Source organism: Lepisma saccharinum, chromosome 3 (assembly GCF_977018435.1).
Source record: "Lepisma saccharinum chromosome 3, izLepSacc3.1, whole genome shotgun sequence".
NCBI classification, from domain to species: domain Eukaryota; kingdom Metazoa; phylum Arthropoda; class Insecta; order Zygentoma; family Lepismatidae; genus Lepisma; species Lepisma saccharinum.
In genome coordinates, this window is record NC_139231.1 from 55807793 (window position 1) to 55819643 (window position 11851).

Below are 11851 nucleotides of genomic sequence, written 5' to 3' on the forward strand. Positions count from 1 at the left end.
TGGAAGTCTCGTTCCTGACGTGCACGTCTCGTATTTCAACACTGTCGGGTGAAGATGCCTCCTAGGAGGAAATGTGCATTTAATTCAGAACTGAAATCTCTTTATCCATTTCTTAAGAGAGGCAAAAGCGATAGTGATGTTCACTGTGAAAAATGTTCAGGTGAGTTTTCAATTGCAAACAGTGGAAGGTCTGAAATAACACGACATCTGCAAACGGCAAAACACAAATCTGCCGACGCTGCTGCTGCATCTAGTGCTACTCTTTCTACATTTTTTCGAAACAAGAATTTTGGGCCTAAAGAACAAAAATTGGCAGCAGCAGAAGCGTCTTTTGCATTTCATACAGTGCAACATAATCAATCGTTTCGTTCTACAGACTGTAGTTCGAAACTCGTTAAGAAGTGCTTCGAACCACAATATGCTTGTGCAAGAACAAAATGTGAAGCGATCGTGACAAATGTGATAAGCCCCTATGCAATTGCAGAGCTTCAGAAAGAGTTGGATCAGGTAAATTACATTACAGTTTACACAGATTCGTCGAACCATAAAACTACGAAATTGTTTCCATTGTTGGTGCGCTACTCCCTTCCTTTGAGCGGAGTGCACGTAAAAAGTTCTGGATTTTCAAGATCAGTGTGGTGAAACGTCCGATATTGTGTCTTCGTATATCCTGAAGACATTAAATGAATACAACATTGAAACTAAAGTTGTTGGATTATGTGCTGACAACACCAACTGCAACTTTGGAGGAGCAGCAAGAAAAGGTAAAAAAAATATTTACAGTATATTCAGGAATGCTTAAACAAACCAATTGTAGGTGTAGGTTGTTCTGCACATATAGTGAATAATTTTGTACAAACTGCGATGGACTGTTTACCGATTTGCATAGAAAGTGTGGTGCACAAAATATACTCATATTTTTACATATATACAGTACGTGAACATGCTTTACGTGAATTTTGTGACTTCGTGGAGATAGAGTTCTCAAAGCTTCTTTCTTACAGCAAAACTAGGTGGCTCTCTTTGTTGCCAGCCGTAGAGCGCATACTTAAACTCTATCCAGCATTGAAATCATACTTTCTATCACAGGACAAGTGTCCCACAATCATTAAAATGTTCTTTGAGGACCCCCTATCTGAAATATGGCTTTATTTTATCCATTCTAATGCAGCACTTTTTAATGACTTTGTTCACTTTCTAGAGGGTCAATATGTTTCTATGATACAAGGTTCTGCATTGATTGCCGAACTTAAACAAAAATTAGTTGACAGATATAACTGCCTTTTATTGCCTCTTATAGTGCAGTCGAAACTGAAAAGTCTGGAGGAAAATGGGTTTGTTTGTATGTCAAGTTTTAAGGAACATGTGCGTTCATTTTATTCAAATTGTATTGAATATATTAAGCAGTGGTCCTCTCCCTTTTCTGAAATGATTGTGTTGGATTGGGTAAAACTGGATTCGATGATCGAATGGGACAGGGTGCAAAATAGCGTACAATTTTTCAACAAATGGTCAGGAAAGCAACTTAATGATTCTTATCTCTTTGATGAAATTTCAAATGTAAGAGCGTATGCTACTGTTGAAAAACTGAAAGCATGGAACACTGCTCAAATGATAGTAGATTTAAGATGGGTTGAGATATTCAAATATTTTCAGGAAAAATGCATTTCCTTTTATCAGGTATTTGATATTGTAGAGTTCAGTTTGTGCCTTCCAGCCACAAATGCACCCACTGAGAGAGTTTTCTCATTAATGAATGACATGTGGACTGCTGAGAAATCTCAATTGAAAACTGAAACTCTGTAACACATATAATTTCAGTTGTACCTGTAGTGAATTCCATGATATGGTTATGGAAAATACAAAGTTATTACATGCTATTCACTCGAAGCAAAAGTACAGAACCATTAAGGATGATACTTAAATATTGGTACATTTGATTATGAAATATTTGTTAATTTGAAGTTATTGGAATTGTTTTAAAGACTTAAAGTATAAGTGACATGTTCTCAACAAAATTTTGCTCACAATTGTAGTTTGTTTAATATGTCAAATTTAGTTTTCATTTTTGTTTTATGCCACTCATATACTTTGGGGGTTCATCAAATAAAAGAATAATTATTTTTATAACTTTGTCCTTTATGTCTTTCCTTTTTTGAAGAAAGTTTGTCCTGGTATGTGTGTGTACTGTTTTTTGCTGGTAAGGATCTGGTCACCCTACACTAACTGAGCACTGCAAGTGTTAAATAGGCCTACATTCTAACTTGGGCTCCGCGGAAATATCTTGCAACACTAAGGGCGCCGTGAAACTAGAAAGTTTGGGAATCCCTGCACTATTCAATTCAGAGAAATCCACATGTAAGGTTAGTTTGCACTGTAAGCAGTATGTGAAGAAATATGCATCATATATTATCAAATCTGACGTATAGGTCTCTGAGAGGGGAGGGAGCCATCACAATTTCCCTCCTCCTTATCCGCTCATAGTTTCAGGTTATACTAGGAAAACGTTCATTACAGGGAACGGATGTGATACCTGCTGAAATGTCCTCATTGTATGACAAAGTGGTGCGTTACTTCCCGAAAATAACGGTAACGGTGATGTGTTACTTTTTTCTTAGTAACTCGTTCAACTCTGATGGAGAGCGCGAAATGGGTAGACAAAGTAGAAAAGAGAATGTTCTGGAAAGAGTTGGTGACAAAAATCCTGGTTATAGGCGGATTAAGATTTTTCTGAGAGGTGCACAGAATATTGTGTAATAAGCTCATAATAGGATATAACATTGAAAATATGCTGCGTCCACACATATCTGTATCATGCATAATGTACTGGCATCAAGGTTTGTATCATGATCGGCCTAGTATGAACGAGGTAAAGTCCGCGCGTTTATTATGTCCCCATCGGCAACCCTTTTATAAAACTTAACACTGACAACAATAGCAAACAATAGCCAAGCCGCTCCCGATAAGCGCGTGCACTCAGACGTTGTTGCCACATTTTCTTTACTTACATTTCTTGTAGTTGCAAGGCGCCTCTCATTATTTTTGCTCCATAACCACGTGCGGGGTTGATTCTTTTTAACTAGTTGTGTTGTGTTATGGTGCTGTTTTGTTGCTTTGTTATAGTGTTGTGCTTTTAGTTTTTTCCTTAGACTTTGCATAATGCAAGTTATCACTCACGGCTGCTAGTGAAAAATCCAAAGTATGAAGACAAAACTGCAGAATATAATTTCCTTCATGGAGAGCACAGGTGCCCACCCCCCTCAAAGCCAATGGCGCATTCCCCCCAAAAATCATTTCATGCGTCCCCCCAGATTATATCATGTGCCCCCCCCCCAAAAACCATCATTCGCGCCCTCAAACCATATCGTAATCCCCACAAAGTATTTAATTACGACAGTGTGACTACCGAAAGTAACTTTTCCTTAGCTTTACAGAACACTATACTTGATCTGCCCATATTCAATAAACAGGGGTGCCCATCACTCAAGACCACCCCTAAAATCGTTCATAAACCCCCGAAAATAGTTTGGATGAATGTGTAATAGTTGATGTCTATTTGAATGAAATACCATGTTACATTGTCCATATTTTTTGATTGTTCGATTTTCGAAAAAACTTAAAGCTAGCACATTGATTGGTTAAATGTAGTAAATTAAAATATGTAAATATGCATATAAATAGTATTTTTGAGTGGGTTTATAAAACTCAATTTGAGTATTTAACACGTTTAATTCAGAATCCCCCCAGAACACCGGTGTCAATTAAGGCCTAATATGTAAGAGTTGGATATTTCTCCCCCTCCCTTTCGATAATACCCTTAAACACTTCCTTCTTAATCTTTATCTGTATTTATTTTCTCTTTCCATATTCTTTAATCTTGTTTCTCTTTCTTTTTCTTTTTTCCTTACAATTTCCTTCTGCTTTTCCGCTTTATCTCTTCAATTTGGCAACATCGCTTTCCTACTCCAGTTTGTTGCTTCTACTTCAAAAGAAAACCGCCAGTTTGGGTGTTTCTTTTAACAAAGAGTACCGCTCCCTTTGTTAACCGCTGGGGATATAATGAACGCGCGGACTTTATGGTATCAGCGTGACAAAACTGGACACGGGATACGGATACGGGCAGTGTGGATGCTGCACCGATAACTTCATCCGATCTTTCCTTCCCAGTGGGTGAGTGAAGGCGGGGGATATAACTTTCTCTTTAAATAAAAAAAAAATTAAAAAGCTTCTGATATAGCTGCAAACACGCAGATTTCACAATGGAAGCAGCACAACGATTAGTATTTGTTTAAGCCCTCTTTATACGGAGGTTAGTTGAAACGGAACGTTCTTAAAACCCGGTATCCACTTGTTGCAAACCAGCGTATCATCACTGCGTTCCGTATCATCAACCCCGTAGCATGATTGATACGGGAGTGCGATACGGTTCAGAGTCTGGTCTCAAATGACGATGAGTACACCCCAGCAAGTGGCAGCAGCCGCATATATTTTCATTAATTACGTTTTATCGAAAAAGAAAAAAACGCAAATCACCACGTTGGTGGATGACAAACATGTACGCGAACTAGGCCTTGAGCCAGGCAAGTTGTCGGTACCACTCGGGGGGGACGGGTTCCAATATGATTTTTTGGTAAGGTTGGGATGCCTGGAGATGGAAAATATGTGATAGCATGTCATAACTCTTTGCCTTCTGTGTGTTATCACTCCACTTTCCAGATAACCTTGATGTAAATGGAAAGTTTTGATAGTTTTTAATATTTTGACTTTTACTATTAGAAATGACAATTACAGTAATTTTGATCTAAATTAATAATAATGATAATAATAATTAAGATTATAATAATAACACCAATTAAAATGTATTAATATTTTAATAATTTAATTGACAAGTTTGATGGTATTTAACACCATCACTGCAGTCAATTGGCTATTTACCCATCATTAATGCGGATATCTCTGAATTAACAACTGAAGTGCGCAGCTGTGAGAATGACAGTAGCAGTCCAAGGACATTGTAAGAGTTCATTGAGGAACGTGGGCAAGTGGTACAATGCCTCTAAAGTGATATTTACATGAATCAATGGCGTGGAGAGCCATAGGAAGGATGGAAGCTGGACAGACAGCGAGAGGTATTTGTAGCTCTTGGAGTGTTTCAAAATGCCATTTCTCGCCTGTAGATTCGGTTCCAAACAACGAGAAATGTGCGACGAAGGCAAGGTCAAGGCCGTCCGCGATCAACAACAGCAAGAGACAAACTGATACCTCTTATTAACAACCGATTGGAACAGATGACAGAATGCAACGAAACTACAACATGCCATTCTCACAGCATGTAGGTGTCATCTCAAACTGTCTGCAACCACCTTCTTAAAGATGGCCTCTATGCATATAGACTCATGGTGTGTGTTCTATCATCGTACAGATTTCAATCCGGAGAAACTTGGCTGAGGAACATCGCAATTGAAACCACAACGAATGGGGTTGAGAGGTGATTGGTTCTAGGGCTCATGTGACCCTTCCTCCCTTCCTTCCGTCACAGACGACAGAAGCAGAATTCCTACTCGTTTCTTCGGGCTCGTGCTGTGTGGTGCTACAATACGCAATATTGACTGACGTAACTTTACCAAACTCAAATAGCTATACCATTTCTTAATGGCCACTGCATTGTATAATTTATCGCACTAACAGCGATGTGCGTTAAAAACTAAAGGATCAACACAGTTTTTGTCAAATAAGTTGGTGAAGTCCTCGTGGTATAAGTTCAGCCTACAGCGCCTTGAATAACGTAGTGTGGAAAACGACCCAAGAAACTGTTTCCCCGAGACGATGACAAGTAGATGGCAGTGCGATCGGCACACGTGCTAATTTTGTTATGAAAGTAATGCGGCTTAGTTAGTTTTTGGAATATATTGTGTAGATTTGTTTCTCTAGAAAGGCGGTAAGTGAATTGATGGAAACAGTTATATTTGTGGAGTGATTTGCAGTCAAGAAATGGCATTAATTTGGAAAGAAAAGTAAAATAAAATTAATAAATAAATAGCATGCGTAACACAAGAAGAAACATCGCAATGTGATTCCGGACGTCAGGTCTTGGACTGTGTATTAGAGTTTATTTTTCTATGTTATTAGAATATAAATAGTATCCTGAGAGATATTTCATACCGAGGCGACAAACCACAAATGTCGCTTGAAAGCGAGCAGTCGGAAATCAATGCAGCCTTTCGAACCGTAGGGACAAAAGCTCTGACTGAACCGTTTCCTCAAGGAGATTTTACACCAAAGCGACAAACGATACGAGGATTTCACACCAAAGCGACACGGGTCATTCGGACCAAGGCAACTTTCATACCGAAGTGACACATGTTGCTTGGAAAGGAGCCAATCAAGAGCAACATTTCACATCGTAGCGGCATGACGGGAAGCACAGGCCAGCGTTCGGTTGGTGAAAACCTCAAGCGATAAGTGTCGCGTGCCGCTTTGGTGCGCAATCTCACTAAAGTAAGACACTCATTGCATCGCCTATGCGCGAACAACAAACCACGGCAACATGTTGCAAGCTATTGAGGAAATGGCCCAGTTTGAGCGACGCAGAAGCGACAAAGCGACACGTGTGGCTTATCGTGTCGCCTAGATCTGTTGTTGTAATGTGCGATTTATCGTGTCGCCTATCTGTTGTTCGCAAGCAACGCTTGCTAATAGACTGAAGGCACCATGTCGCTTGTCACTTAGTTGGGAACTCCCCCTGTAGCGCGTCGCTTCGGTTTCAGCACCCTTCCTTTAAGGAGCTTTCCGACCGAAGTAACAAGTAGCACGCGAATACGCCATATGAACGTGTCGTTTGCTGTTTGGACCCTCATGTGCAATGAATGCTATTTTACAATCTGGAAGTGTGTGTCACTAGTGTGACAGTGTGAACATCCCGTGTCGCTTGTCCCATTGGTTTGAAAGTTGCCTTACACTCATGTCGATGGCACTAAGAAAGTTTTGTGGGGTTCCCCTTGTCGTTTCATGCAATCATCATTATCATCATCGCCGCGATTAATTTAAATCAGAAGAAAAGAGATAAATATCCAAAATACAAATGCTTCAGTGTGTATATCTTTAAAAGAAATGATGATGATGATAATAATAATGAACCTAATTCATACACAAAAATTTAGTTGCCAAGAACATTCCACGCGTATTTTTTCTCCCGTATTATTAACGAAAGTATGACGATAACAGGACGTGGTCGACTGTCTAGAATGTTCGTTAATATCTTCGCGACCACTGTACCAAATATCATAGCAATTATCACATTCATAGAAATGCTTCATGTAAAAGAATCAGACGTTGCAGCGAAAACTCCATTTACTTCCATTATAAGCAGACGAATGCCTAGCACGTGTACCGACACCAGCGCCTCTAGCGGTATCATTTTCGAGTGGAACCAGCCTGAGAGCGCAGAAGCATGCCGTTTTCCACACTACGTTATTCTAGGCGCTGTAGTTCAGCCTATGGCTGCTCTACCACTTAACCCGCAAAAGTATTCTATTTTTTAAAATTATTATTTTTTCGTTAGTTACTAACTGCTTAATATTGTTTCAATGGAAATGTTTAGCATTCATTTGAAAACTCTGAACATCGAAGGTGTCTGGACAAAATTATTTTAAAATGTTTATCAGCATTCTCAAGATGCAATAAACAGTGGTCTGAATTACTAATCGGCGCTGTTACGTCAGTAGAGTATACGATAGTTGGATCATCCACCCACCTCCGTGTCAGAGTGTTTTGCACAGCGCGCCAAAACGACAGAGGTCCTTGGTTCGAATCCCGGCGTGAGCACGGGTGTTCTTTGTGAGTGTCCCTTCATCAATATCATCACTCATATTCATATTCGCGATTAACCAATAGTGGTAGAAAAGCGATGTAAAATAAACCAATTCAATCAGTAGTTGGATCACCCACAACAATGACGTCTACTGTTGTTCAGAGGCGCTTGTGATTCAGGTAAGTTTTTTAATAACTTGCGTCATGCAGAAAGGTATAAAAAAGGTATAAAACACCAGAGTTCAAAACATTTGTGGCATAGTAAGGCATCTAATATTCTAGCTAAAACATACATGGATCATAGGCGTGCGCACGGTTAGGCAAGGGGGGCAATTGCCCCCCTAATCATGGACGTCCGAAACGAAGGGACAAGCAAGGTATTTTTCCATGGGGCACAGTGTTGGCGGTTGGGTTCCAAAACTAGGGGGAGGGGGCAAAGTGTAAAAAGGGGGAAGGGCAGTTTGCTTTCCATTGGTACATAAGGTTTAGCTTAGCATAGTGCTTGGGCAAAAGTTGCAAAAAGTGGGAAGGGCAACTGCCCCCCACGCCCCTCCTAATCTCCAGCGCAGATTACCCCGATAATAGAGTTGCCTCTCAAAAAATACCACTTGAATTTGAAATTATTGCATTCCTGCATTCCCATTATGATAATAAAAGTAAATTATTGTGACTGAAATCAAATTATATGTGTGAAATACTATATACTTTTAGTTTGACATTCGTTTTCTAAGGGAAGAGATGTGGTCTTGCCTCACCCCCTACAGACATCCGTGTCCCTATATTATTATACTTGCATCTAGAAATTTAGTGTAGAGGAATCTTATCGCCGTTATTAAATGATATTATACTCTTTAAAAAATGGAAGTATTTTCAAGCAGATGAATGTTCAAAGCAACAACGTGGGAAGGGGCTGCAGTGGCGCGACCAGGGGGGCAGGAGGCATTGCCCCCCAACCGTGGACGGAAATCAATTCAAGCGGGGGCAAACAAAGAAGTGAAATAAAGCAAAACTATAGTGGAGCCCAAGTTAAGAGTTCAGTATTGGCTCTTATGGGCTTTTACTTTTGAGATCACCACCCCTAAACAAGAGTGTTTCTGTCAGAAACAAAAGTTGTTAACATTCGAAGAGAAAGTAATAAATAAGCAAAAATCAGAGGAAATGTAAGGCTTTGATGGTTTACACCTTCTTTTGCAATTCGGACCATCAAAACAAGACGTTTTCCTTTCTTGGGCTTACCGCGATTTGGGGAGTTAAAACTAACAGCCGTCCGACGGTTGCCACTTGCTGCAAACTCGTGTTGGAAAGAGGGAAGGAGGCGGGGAATGTTCAGGCAAAAGTTAGTGAATAGGCTTCCCTCGGGGATCAAGTGGTTTGTTGTTTGCATGCTCGCTTTCTCATTTTGGGTATTTTTTGAAGGAATTTATTATTATAATTATTATACAACAGCAAAATGGCAAGGGGTGGTATTATTAAGCATAAAAGTGTCCAGAGTCTTACAAGTAAAGAGAGACAAATTGTAATAAATATAAATATACTTCAAGCAGAAAAATCCTGGTAAAAGTGTTAGTTGGACTGCAAGCGAAAATGCTGAAACGACTGGAATTTCGTTCAAAACTGTTCACAAAATTAATAGCGAAGCGATTAAAGGTCCTCTTGCAACACCAAACGAGCAGAAAAACTTCAAGAAACAACAGGTACGCAAAATCCAACGACTTCGAATATAACTTTTATACGAGGCGATGTGCGGTGAAAAGTCCCAAGCACATTGTATATAATACATTGGCGGATTTTTCGGGAGGAGGTTTACTTGCCCCTCCCAAAATGATGATTAAGTATTATGAAAAGTATTGATAGCATCATATTAAAAGATAAAAAAAATGATCGAGCCGTTTTCCCTATATAGTTAAAAGAATGCCAGTCTCCTTCTTTCTGTAATTATTCTTCATATGAGTACAAATACAATAGAACTCCTCTTATTTCACACCTCTACTAATAATTGATTGATTGAGTTTTAAGTCCACTTTTATGCACAGATAGGTTAGGTTAATTGGGACAGGACCTACAGTTTTATGTGAGATACGAACTACCATGTGCCTCCAGCAGGTATCGAACCCTGAATCCCTTGATTATAATGCGAGGACGGAAATTCTGCTAATTCTATCCCCTTAGAATCGAAGGGCCCTGGGTTCATTTCCTGGCGGAGGTACATTCTAGGATGGATTATGCATTGAAGGTTCAGTTCCGATTAATTCATCTGACCACAAATTAGGCCTACAACGAACCCTTGTAATTGTATTGATGTGAATGATGTAACGTGTCCAATGGGCGTATGTGCTGGTCATAAGTCCCCCTTGGATAAATATTCCTAAAAGAAGAGGGTCAACGGCAGGAGGAGATGGCATATGAGGACCGACTACTAAAAAGTATACGTACCCCCCCCCGCCCCTCTTCGAAAACACTGGGCACAACATTGATGTAAGGGCACTTTTTGATGTGTCGAATAAGTTGCTGCAAATCTGCACATTATATTTCCAATATTACGTAATGCTTACAGCATATTCTGTGCACGTCCCAGAAAAAAAATCTAGACCCGCCTATGACTGTCGAGCTGCTGCTGTGCAAAACGAATGGAGGGAGAAAACAATAAAGACACAACAAAACTTTGTGTGCGGCCTTACGAGTGGTTTGCGAGCACCTACAGATCGGGGGAAAGAGACATTTTCTTTGGTGCATGCCGGTAATGAACACGGTTTTGTCTCGAACGAGACAGTGTGCCGATAAATGTGAAACAGGCCGCCCCGATGGCACAGTGGTAACGTCCTGGTTTGATACCCTTTGGAGGCATATAATGGTTAAATTCCCAGTTTAAACTGTAGGTCCAGTCCCGATTAGCTTTTCTGGGCAAAAAGTGGACTTAAAAGAAAATAACACGGCCAACGTACACGATGAAATGGACAGCAAGACGTATGACAAGTATATTCGGGAACAGTTATTTGCAAATCTCCATCCACGGACCGTCATTACTCTGTACCACAGCCGCATGAAAGAACAGCTTCCCATCAAATCATGGCGAAAGGATTTGCATTCTTGTATTGAACAGTACCCGTTGCGTTGACCACTAACGTTTGTTGCGGCGTGTACTATAGCAGACGTTCGATGGGCGCTGGAGCCTTCTTCCACTGCGCACCATGCGGCAACACTGTCGTCATAAGCCCCATACTGAACTCTTAAGTTGGGCTCACCAATAGCAGAATCTATGAGTAGCAGGTCAACAGGATACTCCAGATGGTATAATTTTTCACGGCTTTCTTGCATTATTTCTTCCAGATGGCCAAGAACAACTGCAGGGGGGGCACAGTGGTGCAATTGACCCCTTGATTTAAAATTTTATCGGGAGTTGGCACTGAGCACCGAACGAACTAAGTGAAAAAAAATTGTTAAAGAGAATGCCATGGCGCCCCATGATTTTTTTGCGCCCTATTAAATCAATATTGTTTTCAGTTTGTACAAATTTAGATTAAAAAATTTTCTTGCTCGCTTCGCTCGCATTTTCATTGTTTACTCTTTCTGTAATGTATTGTAAATTACCAGAGAGAGAAGAACAACCAAGTACTTCGGACTGTTGCTGCTGATCAGTTTTACCTTAGATGCATGAACAATTGAACAATTGTTTAGAAGAAAATGAACGCGCAAATTTCAGACAATTTATTCAATTTTGCTGTTGGTTTGTTATGGGGCGGATGAATTGAGTATGTAATGTACAGTATTTAAATAATATGTTTACATACCGGGTGGTCCAAAAGTCCCGGAACGGTCACATATCGTGAGAAATACACATCGAATCGGAAAACGAAAAAAATACGTGTTTAATAAGTGAAAAAGCTATTCAATGATATCACACTTGATTCCCCACCCCCGCTCCTGTCGATTTTAAATTTTAGCAAAAAAAAAAAAGGTGAAAATTTCATACAGCCCAAAGAAATTCGAAAGGGACGCTCTGCCCCTAATTGAGCTAGAGTGAAAGCGATTGCAGTTTCGGAAT